Source organism: Bactrocera tryoni, chromosome 2 (genome assembly GCF_016617805.1).
Source record: "Bactrocera tryoni isolate S06 chromosome 2, CSIRO_BtryS06_freeze2, whole genome shotgun sequence".
Taxonomy (NCBI): Eukaryota; Metazoa; Arthropoda; class Insecta; order Diptera; family Tephritidae; genus Bactrocera; species Bactrocera tryoni.
Genome location: NC_052500.1, coordinates 28873575 through 28887274, shown reverse-complemented (window position 1 = coordinate 28887274; position 13700 = coordinate 28873575). Strand labels below are relative to the sequence as shown.

Here is a 13700-nt window from a genome sequence, read left to right as displayed (position 1 = left end):
GTTTATGCCTCAGTAGAGCTTACAGGCTTGCTGCTTCAAGGCCATCCTTGACAGCGCCTTTGCTTCGCACACGTCATTGTCATTGAACTTTGGCCATCAGATGTCTGGGTCTGCTAATAAAACGTACGCCAGTGACGGCATGTCGAAACATGCTTATTGGCCAGGTTAAATGCGTTCGTTGAAACGCCGAATTCACGCTGAAATGTCTGGCTTATTATAAAAAAGTCATGTGTTTGCCTTTCATGTCAATGAACTAACGAACTCGCGGCGAATTTCGTTTGCTTTGCTGAAAAAATCTTAAACTCTTAAACTAATATATAATACAAATATATAAAAGAGCCGAGGAAGTAGAAGTTTAGGTCTAGATTTAGCTTTGGTGTTTTAGCAAAGTCACATTAAACTTTCAAAAATAGGGGCTATTGACATAGAATAACCCATAGTATCCTCGACGAATTTGAAGTCATATCATTTGAGAAAGTAGTCAAGATTTTCGAGAGGAAAATCTTTTTAAAAACTTATGAATTTAGCCACAGCTTCTCCTCCATAAAGGCGAAGAGGCAAGTCAGGCGGCTAAAATTTTAAATACTGTTTATGGTCTAGCTGCCTGTGCCACGCCATTTTGCTTGTGTTCATTCCAATCTCATAATATTGATATCACAGAATCACCACGCTCTGACAGGGAAAAATCTACTATGCGCTGCCCTTCTACCACGAAACTCTCAATGCGGACCTGTATTGCCAATATTTAGATCTTCTGAAAGAAGCAACCGCATAGAAGTGGTCAGCAGGAACGGAATTGTGTTCCGGACAACGTCAGGGAAGACGCATCGCAGCTCTAGGAGCTTGGTTGGGAGGTTATCATGTATCCACCTTACAGTCCGGCACTGGCAACAACTGATTATTACTTGTTCCTGTCTATAGCAAATAATTTTGCTCGTAAAAAATTTGCTTACAGATGGAAGCAAGCGTCTAGAAGCTGTCAGTTTTGGTCAGTAAAAAATAATTTGTACTATCGAGACAACACCAGGCAGGACGCATCGCAGCACCGGGAGCTTGGTTGCTAAGTGTATCCACCTTATATGATTACCCGATTTGTAGAGATACCACGTTAAATAAAAAAGTATTCCATTGATTTAATCGTGACCTTTATTTGTTTTAATACAGACAGGTAAAAAGTTTTCAGATAGTCTGAGCTAATGACATTCCTCCACACAGACTCTATGTCTTTTCTTGAGTCAATTAGGGTTTCGATTCTATTAGTAATATGCAGATTCGGGCTGTTTGCTTGTCAATCTAAGAACTTTGTTCCCATTTCTTTCTTAAATTTGAAATCCTTAGATTTATCTCAAGTTTTTTAAAACATGTGTCTAACTTACACAAGTTGCTCGACCTGAAACAATCAGGTTTGACTGCCGATAACTACTCTATTGTGAGATCAACTCCTCCCAAAAATTTTTTTTTTGTTTTTATTTCACAGGACCTTTGAGAAACATGAAAGATCCAACCCTATGAGTTGTAACCCTTCCCCAGTACATTATGTATAGAGAATGCTTTACAGAGCTCAACGCAATAATCTGAAGAGCAGTCTCCATTTCTCGGTCTTACCATCTGGTCACCATCAGCTCCGATAAAAGCATTTGCCAGAGTTTCACATTTCCTTTTTAACTCGCCCCGCCGTTTAGATTTCATTTTCGCAGTGAGAAAAGGATTTTTTGGGAGTTTACAAGATTTCAGACTCATGTCGTTTATTCGTCCTTGGATTGTCAAAGTGCTACATGTACTTACCATGAAGCTAAAGAGTTTTCCTCGAAGTTTTAGAGTAGCGGTAAACGATTATTGGGGAATAATTGTTTTTAAATAAATAAAAAAAATAAAATTGCGGTTGTATCCTTTTTTCGGTAGGATCCCAATATAGTAATCCCTTACAAATTAATAATGTTATATTATATTACCTTCTTCTTCTTAAATGGCGTAGACACCGCTTACGCGGTAATAGCCGAGTTTACAGCAGCGCGCCAGTTATTCTTCCAGCTGTTTGGCATCAATAAGAGATTTTAAGTGTAGCCAGGTCCTTCTCCACTTGGTATTTCCAAAGCAGTGGAGATCTTCCTCTGATTCCACCGACGAGTACTGAATCGAAAACCTTCAAAGCTAGAGTGTTATCTTCCATCCGGACAACATGACCTAGCCACGGCATCCGCTGTCTCTTGATTCGCTCAACTATGTCAAAGTAACCATAAATTTTACGTTCGGAGATGTCCTTGCCGATACTGACGGAGCTTTTGGTAATGCTCAACGTCAGTTAACGCAGCCGTATTAGTTTTGCGGGGATACCAAATTTAGACATCGCGGCATAAAGGGAGCTCCTCTTCGTGTATTAAAAGCAGCTACGAAATCGATGAAGAGGTGGTATGTGTCGATACTCTTTTAATGTCTCTGTTCCAAGATTTGGCGCATGGTGAATATCTGATCGGTTGTTGATTTTATAGGCCTAAAACTACACTGATAAGGTCCAATCAGTTTGTTGACGGTGGCCTTTAATCATTCACAGTAGAACCTTATATGCGATGTTAAGATAGCTTATCCCATGGTGGTTGGCGCAGATTCTGAGGTATCCCTTTTTGTGGGATTGGACAGAGCACACTTGAATTCCAATCGTCGGGAATGCTTTCGTCCGACTACATTCTACAAAGAAGCTGATGCATGCTCCTTATCAGTTCTTCTCCGCCTTAACTTTGTGGTTCTTCAAACGGGGTAATTGCTATTCGAACTTCTTTATGGTCGGGCAATGGAACGTCTGCTCCATCGTCATCGATTGGGGAATCGGATTCGGCTTCACCTGGCGTTATGCTTTCACTGCCATTCAGCAGGCTGGAGAAGTGTCCTTCCATAATTTTAGTAGGCTCTGAAAGTAAACGACATATTATACCTAAGTATGTATTTATTTTCATAACAAAGATAATGAATAGTAAGATTGTATTTTTAAATATGTATACATACATATGTATGTGCATGTTGTTTTACCTCAAAGTAATAAAGTCGTAGACATAACAAATTTCTACTCAAAACACAAGTACTCGTCTGTACGTCAACAGATCACTCAATATACACACTCGAATTCGCACTTAGTATGTACATTCACTGGCAATATCTCAACGGTAATCAACTGCTCCAACTGAATCGGGTAGCCAGTGGGCGCACGACGCGAGCGGTGGTTCACCTATGCGAACGGATTGAGTTGAGAGTGGTAAAGAAAGAGCAAACAGATAGCCGCGTCACAGCGAGGCTGGCATATTTGTCGACTCATTGTTTGACGGCACACGCGAACGCACTTGCGGTCGGCGCTGTTCGCCGGTTCGTTTAGAGTGCCATGAGTTTTGCGCAAAATTGTTTCACTACAAACAAGCACAGGCACCCCTAGCCGACGGCGCGTACGAAATTTTTTCGAAATAACCAAAGGCATTCCAAGCAAACGGGTGCGCGCTCTTGAAATATAATATTGTGGTCGCGCAGTTGGCAGGATGGCGCTGTGTACCGCTGCGGCGCGCCTAAACATTTAGGTGGAGGAGCAGGCGCGGGATTTGATGGAATGCTGAGTATATTGTTTAGATGATATATTTGTAATGTGAACCGACGTGATGTGTGTTCGCGCGGACTGCGTCAGCTAAATCGCTCAGAATGTAGGTTCCATCAGACACCTACTGAACGAGTTGACTAGCTACAAGCTGACTTGCAAATTGATTTAGAACACGTCTGGCAGAAAATAAGAAATTAATTACAACTCATTTTTCGACGCTAGGTTAGGCAACGCAGCTCGCGGGCGCGGAGTAATAAATGTCGCTTATTTCTGCGGCCGCACAGACGCGGTTCAGCTGGAGCACCTTCTTCTTTGGGGGCAATGGACACTAAATGAGGCGTTAAATGTGTCTCATTATTTCGCTGCACGGCGCACGACGCGCCGCTTAGCGGGGATCACGTGTCAACACCCCTACTGCAGGTGTTCGCCTCAATGTGTGCACGTGAATTCACTACCCCTAACGATCTCCATAGACCGCGCTCCACGGTACTAATAAACGCAGCTTTGTGCGCTAATCTCAAACTTCCCTTCCCGCTGACATCTACGTAGGTGACTGCGAAACGTAGCGAAAAAACGCTAAGTCACCCGTACCATAGCGGTAACGCGGCGGTAGCAGCGACGTTGGCGTAAGCTAAACCCCTAAATCCCGTTCGCTTCACATCGCAACGCTGTGCGACAGCGACCGTCGAAAGCGTGTGTGCGCGATGATGCCAGCGAGCGCATTTCAATCGCTTAAACTAGAGCAGGAAGAGCATCATCTAGACCGGAATAGTAGCAGGCGTGCAGCGCGCAACAGCAAGTTGCTGCGGCCCAGTAGTCGCACTTCAGCGAGCAATATTCGTTGGTAAACATTAAACGAAACGAAGCAAAAATCAAAACAAAAAACCAAATTATTTACTTGCGCGTTTTCTCAGTCCGTCTCCTCTTTCTTTTAACATTTGTGCGAGCAGCAAACCAAACACTTGATACACGCACACCATTGTACGATTGGCGCTCTTTGTAGGGAACTGAGCGTCAAGTGATTTACAGGTAGGAGCATTTATCGAAGTGTCAGTAGGAAAGTGAGGTCGTCGAGATGCAATTGATATTTTTGATGAAGCTTCACTGAAAACTTTAAAACTAAAAATTTTCCGACTTTTGTGAGAGTATCAATTTTCTCATGATCTACTCAATTAACCAGCAGAAATTTAACTATTTTAGCGGTATACTAAATGAGTTCTTCGGTTTCTATATGTATGTTTTCTAAAACTGAACTCATATCGTTCCGCAACTACTCGTTTGATGGCTCCATTGGACTGCTGGTTATTCAACGAACGGCTGATGCGGAGACGCCGATTGAAGAAATAAAAACCGAATGGAGGGAGGTATTGCAGGCTATACCACATACCTCGAAGGGAATCTTACTCCCACAGTGGTAAAGGGTGATCCATTTCGAGTTTCCCTGCTTAAAAAAAACACACAGGCCCTTCAAATTTAATGGAGAATATTTATTATCATTCGAAAGAATCTTCATTGGCATTTATATTTTGAAGATTATCTATTTTAAATGTTGGCCGCGGCTACGTCTCAGACGGCCCATGGATTGAGTCCAATTTTCGGTGACTCGTTCGAGCATATCAACTGGTAACTGTGGCGTGAAGTTTTGCTCCTCGGTCGAAATCGTAGTCGGTCCGTCTATTTTTTTTTTGACTTTACATATCCCAATAGGGATATAAATACATATGTTTATAGTAAAAGCAGTGTCATAAATTTTACGAGTTCATTATGCGAACTATACGTTGTAAAAATGTTCTCTTTGGTATTTCAAATAGTCAGTTATAGTTATAACCAATATAATGACCGATATAAATAATAATAATTTTTACTACAAATATATGAGGTTGCAACCGATGGAATTAAACAGTCATCTGCGAAACTTAAATACGTTTTTAACCTTATTCCTCATATCTTCCATGATTTGATAAAGGTTGTCTAAAACAATATTCTCATTGGGCACTTTTCATTCTCAATGGGGAAGAAGTGAGAAGTGTCATTTGGTATTTGTTGTGAAAGATTGCGCTCATCTATTGGAGCGCTGGAAGTTGGTGCCATAAGTATGCTGTGTAGTGTCGTGAGCGAAATAAAACAACGCTGCCTGTAAAACACACACTCTCACACAACGGTGCTAGCTAAGAAGAAAGGCGAAATGGAAAGCAAGAATGAGCGATTGCGATTGCGTTTGCTGGAGAGCACATTCAGTTATTATTTCTTTCGTTAAATGTGCTATGCATGATGTTGTGTTGTTGCTGCTGTGTTTGGGGTTAAGATTGTTGCTGGAGTATTTGTGAGTGTGGCAAAACGACACGCCTGGCATAGCGAACGTGTAACACAATACAACAACAAGCACAACGCGACGACGACACTTCTCCACTCAGTTGAACTCAGGCAGCGAATTGCAACCACCAACAAATAGAGACTACCGAACACCGCTCTACAGCAGAGATTATAGTATCAACCAGGCCAGGCCAAGTCAAGCCAAGGCAAGCGCAGCCAATGTACAACAATCGAACGTCAGTATGAAAATGAAAAGCGCGTAAACAGGCTGTTTTGTCTCCATTTGCGCAGTGAACGCGTTACGCGGCTGTAGTTGAAATCGAAATACAAACAACAAATCAATCCTATTCCATTTTACTCTCACCACGCACAACAAATCGTCAGTAGTAGCAAACGAAAAGGCAGAAGCAGCAGCCAGTTATAAGCTGAGCAAAATCCGGAAAAAATTTCAGGCTACAAACAAAATACATTGCGTGCGCTTACGAAACGCGTAAAACTAGTGAAAAATTGTTTTGAAAATAAAAGTAATGATGAATAGTGAAAATATTTAAGGAAATTGTATGAAAAAAAATTGTGGTTTTGTTTTGTGAGTTTTGTGTGAGCAAAAGGAAACTGTGCGAAAAGTGTTCGGATAAGCGAAGTGGACGCGTTAACGCAGTGCCAAAAGTGTTGTATTGTGAAACCGAAAAAGGAAATGTGCAAGTGCCCGATGATGCCCCGCAATTAAATCCTCTGCAACGCTCCACCAGCTGAAAAGTCAAAAAGGTAGCTGTCCTCGCAGTGGTAGTGAGCACGTTTTTCTCCATTTTATTGTCATTTCTCGTTAATGTTTTTATTCCAGTATTTTTTTTTTTAATTGAAGAGTTCAAACATCACTGAATATTGCCTACTTGTTTGAGTGTTTGTGTGTGTGTATGCCTGCGCAAGAAGCAGGAAGTGAAGTGGATGCGAAAGGAATGTAGTTGAAAAGGGAGTAAAAATAAACAAATGAAAGGAAGGCACAGATACCAAAATATTGACAGAAGGACATTTTGGCAATTGTGTGCTCTTGTTGTGTATTTATGTTTCACTTTTGTTCACCTTCATAAAATAGAAAAAGGTTGTGTATGTGTGATTTCAATAAAAAATGCGACTTATGTTGTAGCTAATGTCATATTCTGTATGAATGTCAATAGCTGCTAACGGCCGTCAATTCGTTTTGACTTTTTGATGATAATGCCATCCAAACATTCACATTTAATTTTATGCTAATGAAAGTAGTTGAATATATAAAATGTTTCTAAGAAATAGTATCAATTTCGACTGCTCCGAAGCTATAATACCCTTCACAGCTGCATTTTTGCTGCATAAAAGAGTACGAGAACACCGTGGCTGGGATTTAAAATAGCATTCTCTGAATTCGGCTCTTCATATTAAAAATTGAACGGAAGTTTGTAGCCTCTTCTATCGCATATCCATTTTAACACCGAAATCGGGGGATGCCATTCTAAATTTACTCAAGACCGTTGTCCTGATTTTGTTCGGTCAGTTTGTATTACAGCTATACGCTATAAATGTTCGCTATAATTCTCCGATCCACTTGAGCTTAAACGATCTTTTTGTATGTCCTTAACTGCAAGAATGCACTGAGCTCACTAGAATATAAGCTCCACCTTCACTTGATCTGGATTCCCGGCCACAGGAACATTTTCGGCAACGAAAAAGCAGACTTTCCAAATCCGGGCAGAGTGGATACCGAGCCCGCTAGGATCGATCAGGAGAGAGCTCAATACACAATTTCAACGATTCGCAAACAATAGATGGAAAAATATAACAAAATGCAATATAGCTAAACAGATATGGCCAACTTATGACAAGAAAAGAATTAACGACTTATTAAATAGGTCCAGGAACAGCATCCACAGACTAACTGCTATTATAACAGGGCATTGGCCATCTGGAGAACATGCGTCCGAAATGGGTATGCCCTACAACAACATCTGCCGAGGCACCGAACTTGTAGGGAATAAGTAAACAATTTTCCACTTTCTCTGTGAATGTCCAGCAATATCGCAAATCCAACACAGAACACTTGAAATCCATCAAGCACCAAACCTTGAATGGATGTCTACAAAAAGCTTATCGGACATTAGTAGCTTCATCGAAATCACAAAATGGTTTGAAAGAGAAGATGAAACGTGATGGCAATAACAAAAAGGCCTACGACGAGTGCACCAAAATGGCACAGCTAGTGCTATATGAGCCTACCTACCTATGACACCTGGGTCCTAGAGTGGTCCGATATTGGCGGTTGCATCAAATGAGCAGCTTTTTGATTAGAAAAGGGCCTGTGCAAGTTGTCAAATCGATATCTCAAAAACTGAGGGACTAGTCCGCGTATGTACAAACATGACCAAACTAAATCTGCTCGTCGCACTAATTATTTATATAATTATTTTATAGGGTCTCCGACGCTTCCTTCTAGGTGTTACAAGTTTCGTGGTAAAATGTATATGCAGTGTTCGGGGTATAAAAATAATTTAATTTCTAATGTTTTTGCTGGTAACTTTTTTTTTATTGTGGGGGAAGTATCGAAAGCCGGAGTGCAGAACTTTAATCCGCTAAACTTAACCTACTCCCATCTCATAACTCTCCCACGGAACCAGCGGTTAAGTATAACTTCATGGGAGGGACAGGACATGTAAGTCTCCTCTATTATGTGGGCTGATGGACGACTAATCTGTTGAAAAATTCTCAGTTTTGTGCTGTTGCTTCGCTAAAAGTTTTTCATTTCTCAGTCGATTGACACATGAGTGTCGTTATATTATACTACCGAGTGTGGTTTTTAGTTTTTTCCATGTATTTGAAAAGCGAGGGCAACAAAATGATACATTTTCAAAGTCTTCAATATTCTCTGTACACGTCGGACAGTTTGGACTAACGTTATTGTGGAAAGGCAGTTTCTAAAGCACCCACTTCCACTAAGTATTTGGGCTAGATAGAAAATTACCTCTCCATATCGGTTGTCGATCCGAGGGAGGATGTTCAGTGTAAGTCTGTGGGTCCAGCGCCCTTGGGACAAGGAATACCACCGCTGCTGCCACATTTTGGTACTATTGTTCCTCTCCTCTGTTGTTAGGAAACGCATTGCGAAACCACCGCGACTAAAATCGTCTCATTATATTATATTCTATCTGAACCATCCCATGCTTCTGATGAAGTTCACCAATACAAGAAGCTTTATCTGTTTAACCTGCGAGACAAAGAAACCCTAGAGTGTTAGTTGTATTTACTTTCCTTCACAAAGCATAGAAGATTTATGGTCTACTCTTCTTTTAGCTCTTGACAGCTACTGAAATGTTCATTGCATGGTGTTTCCAGTCTGCTTTCGTGTTTTTGTCAAGGCAGATCGTAATAAGATTGATGAGATATTTTTCTGTTGTAGTTACTAAAAGTTGAGATTCGAAAACTATGGTATTTTATAGAAATATTGCTCTGAGAGCAACATAAAATACTTATCTTTTATAAATTTTAACCTTTTTCCAACCATTTTTGGTAATCTAACAGGTTTTATAGGTGATTGCACGTAGAAATGGTCACAAAATTGTGTTAGAAAATATCCAAGAATTAATAATTTTTCTCACCACGTTTTCGCTCCACATTTTCGCGCCAATTACCTTGTATAACAACAAAAATCAACTACTACCAAATAGCGAATTAACGGCGATATAAAATAAATATAAATAAAACGAACCGCTCACCGAATTTAGTCAACGCCACTCGGCGACGCTGACCGCACAAGTATTCCAACAAATCAAATCAAATCGCAAAATGTGAGTATAAGCAAGCATGAAAATCCATCTTAGGGATAGATGCCAAGAATTATTAGAAATTTATGCAACTGCCGCCACAGGAAGCGCTCTAAACACAGACGGCACACTAGCATAGAAGCTGTCGTTGCTGTAGGCGCAGCATCCATGAGCGTTCACTCGTTATTACGCTGCTGATGCAATTACGAGAGCGACGTCTAGACGATGACAACGCAGGAGCCCGCACATCCTCACACTCGCGGGCTCTCTCTGCGCCTTAATCCCTTCCTTTTTAGGTTGAGTCGCGTTAAAAAGTAAACGAGCAAAAGTGTGTACCTTTTTCGTTATGTATATTCGTATAACATGTTCCTATTTACAGTCGTGGACAGAGAAATAGCACATTGTGATAATGTAATAAAACGACGTTTATTGTTAATATGTGACCTGGTCTACGAAAAGGGAGCTAACGTGCGAAGACTAGTTTTCTGGGAAAGGCTGTTAAAAATAATCGTCAGTTTCTCGTTATCTCATTAATTGTTCTCCTTTTTTTGACACCTAAGCCCCCTTTCCGTAGACCAGGTCACATATAAACGATAATAAATTAAATGTTTTCATAAGCAACGCATAAATAGAGTTTAGGTTGGGTTATACTGGCTGGCTGTCTCACCATATACATAGACTTAGTCTTCCTTAGTAAAGTCAGTTGGAGATTCAGTTTAGTTTGAGTTCAAGTAGTCAACGCGTTGGGACCCTAAGAGCTTTGATACTTCGTCTAGTTCATTGTACCCCGAAGCTCCTAGATACATCAGACGAGTTCTAGATAATGCTGATCAGAAGCATAGGAGGTGTTCCTGCGTCTTTCTCAAGCATTTTTCCCTGCACTTTCAACATGCATCGTCGTAAATTATGTCATCCTGTTGTGACCTGTCACTAGGACAATAACAGTCCTGCAGTACTTGCGAGATCTCATAATCTTGGCAAGCCTGCATGTCGAATGACACTTTTCATCATCTCTATTAGCGATTTCGGGCCTGGAACCCAGTATATAATTAGCCGCTACGTCTACTGCCTCCATGATAAATGTGATGTGAGATTATTGCCTTAACTACCGCCAGGTGAATTGATAAATCATACAAAAAAAAATCAATACCAATGCTATTTTTCTGTCCTTAACTGTAAGTATGTTTAATACACATATAGAGAATTTCTTGTTTGCCTAATGACTTTTGAAGTTGCATTCGCTAGCTGCTTGTTTACTTTGCTTATCGTCTGACATCATCGTTCCTCATACTGTTTCTGCCTCGGAAATGCTAACCTTGTCGTCGTTGCTGCTTGTGGCTCGTGCAATCAATTTATATTGCAACGCAACTTAACTCGCTGCTCCTACTTCCTCTCCTTCACTCACTCTCTCTCCCTTTCCGACTGCTCTTAAGTTTTAAGCATTGCCATTTTCAAATTTAAATGTGGATGTGTTTCGTCTCAATATCCTGTTTGCCGCCGGCGCATAATGAAATGGCAATCACATTATCGCGCTTCTCCTATTGCATCGCTTAATCCATTCGTAGCAGTAGGGCCCACCCACATGATGTTTATGTTGGTGTACTCATTCCACTTTTTATGGTGATTCTGACACCTCGTGCGCAGAAGGCATAAACTATTAGATTGAGCCCATGAAGAAGAAACATTTGCAATATTTACCTAGTAGGAAAAACAGTCGAAAAGAGTGTGAAACTGTTACTCTCATATATGGATTTCTACAAGAGGGAATCACTAGATTGATCCCACTTTTGAAAGACCCATATATAAATTTTGAGTATAACAAGTCCTGGGGTGAAACAAATTGTATAAAAGCGATTTTCCAGCCTTGATGAAACCCGACTTTGTCATGAGAGAAATGCAATGCAATTTTTTTCCAACTGGGTAACCGCTTTACTAACAAGCGTCGAGTTCTAACTTAACGAAAATATAAACAACGTCATTTATACACAGCTTGGGCGGCATAACCACCACCACTGCCCTGCCCACCACCCAGCGCGCAACCACAAACAACTTCCATATTGACACTAAGCAACATAATCATGGCTTGACATTCATTTTGCCATGCGATTGCATTCGATACCCTCAACAGTCTAGCAAGAACATCGAATAAATTTGAAAACTCACTCCAAGCGAGCGGAGTCACTCATTTTGAAATGCTCGTAAATTACAAAAATCGTGATTTTATTTGTCAAAATTTGAAACTTATTTTACCAGGCGCCCAAATGACCACAGGCAGCGGCCGCTCAATGGTTTAAGCAGTGCGAATGCAAAGAGTGTTATTTGCACTCAGCATCCTTCAGTCCAACACACTCACATTCGGTCTCATATTGGTTTGTATATGTATGTGTGTGATTTTTTGCCTTTTTGTTTTGTTTTTGCTCTGTTGTGTTGGTTCGTGTTAGTGCTGTGACTCTGTGAATTCGTTTTTGAAATATTTTCGTCTGTTTGCTGGAGTAAATATGGGCGTACGCACAAGCGCGCGATGAAGGAGACATGCAAACCACTCATTTAGTGGTGTCTAATCAGCTATACTTATGTATACATATTTCCATGCTGGAGCTTATTAAAATTTGCTTTAACTAATGGCGCTAAACCCTTTACAGGTGCATTTTTTATAGCATAAAAGGGTATAAAAATACCTTTATCTTGTTTGTGATCGAGCAGTTTTTATGACAGTTGTTGATGTTGTTGTAGCGGCAGAATTCTACCGAGTGGACAGTCCTTGGCCGGATAAAAATCCAGGTCCGTTCCGGTTACGTAAACCCGACTGTCGTGGGAACGGTTTTTATGACAGTCATATGCTATAGTGGCCGTTCTGAACAATATTTTCGGAAATCCGTGCGAAATTGCATGAAGACACATTGTCGAATGAGTCACAAGTTTTCTATAAAGAGATTTGAGTTTGATTGGTCGGTGATTATGTAATTAAGTTTTATTTCCGACAAAAGAGCAACGTCTTGGAGAGGAAAAGACGTGTGCAAAATTTTAGAACGATTTCTCAAAAACTGAGGAGTTATTCGCATATATAGAGATAAACGGACAGACTGACATGCCTAAATAGACTCAGATAGTAATTTTGGTCATTTATGTACATATGTATATATTTGATAGGGTCTTCGACTTTCTTTTAAGGCAAAATTAATACACACTGTACAGGGCATACATATAATGGAATCGGTAACCATTGCAGCCGAGCTATTTTGTTAGAGAACTACAATCTTATCGTTTTGTTGAACAAAATCGGTTCCTTTGTAGAATCGCTCAAATCAACTTTTGCAGTATTTAGCTTAAAAATCCATTAGTTCGTATAATATATTTAGATATCTGTGCTACAGTTTGCCTTGTGAGTAAACCTATTTTGATAGCAAAAGAAAATATCAGATTTCATTTGAAAAATATGTATATGTATTATTAAAAAAATGAGGGTACCAAATCCAGATCCAGGTTATTGAAATTATGAAGACAAACAGGAGATCCTTTAATACTTTTCCTTTGAGCTGTTTTTTCAAATTCAGTCAATTAAGCAGGCGACATAGCCCTTTTAATAATGATCGCTGAAGACCTCAGAGGCTCAGCCCATCCTTACAGACAGAAACTCTGTCCTTCGAAATAAAAAAAACATCAAAGAAAGGAGTTTTTTTTTGACGATATAGATCAGCTTCGCTAAAAATCAATCAAATGTTCATATCCGAAATGGAATCTGTCGGACTTTGGCAAAACCTATAAAAACCCCGAGAGCCACATTACCCTGTGCATGTGTGTTATATTTATGTTAGCATTTTTAGTTTAGGTATGATCATACGGCTGCGTAAACTAACATTGAGCAATAACAAAAGCTCTGTCAGGATCGGGAAGAACCTCTCCGAGCCGTTCGATACCGAATAAGGTTTCAGACAAGGTGATCGTGCAATTTCTACAATCTACTCCTGGAGAAAATTAATCGAGCTGCAGAGCCAAAGAGCGAAGGTACAATCTTCTATATA

General features: G+C 40.3%; 1 protein-coding gene across 1 annotated transcript in view; it reads left to right on the top strand.

Annotated features, from left to right (window-relative positions):
• The first annotated feature begins 5943 nt into the window (after positions 1-5943).
• Positions 5944-13700, top strand: part of LOC120767967 (protein FAM107B) — a 69273-nt gene continuing 61516 nt past the window's right edge. The window contains exon 1 of the transcript XR_005704727.1: positions 5944-6655. The gene's annotated coding sequence lies outside the window, so the exon portion shown is untranslated. The remainder of the gene's footprint in view (positions 6656-13700) is intronic.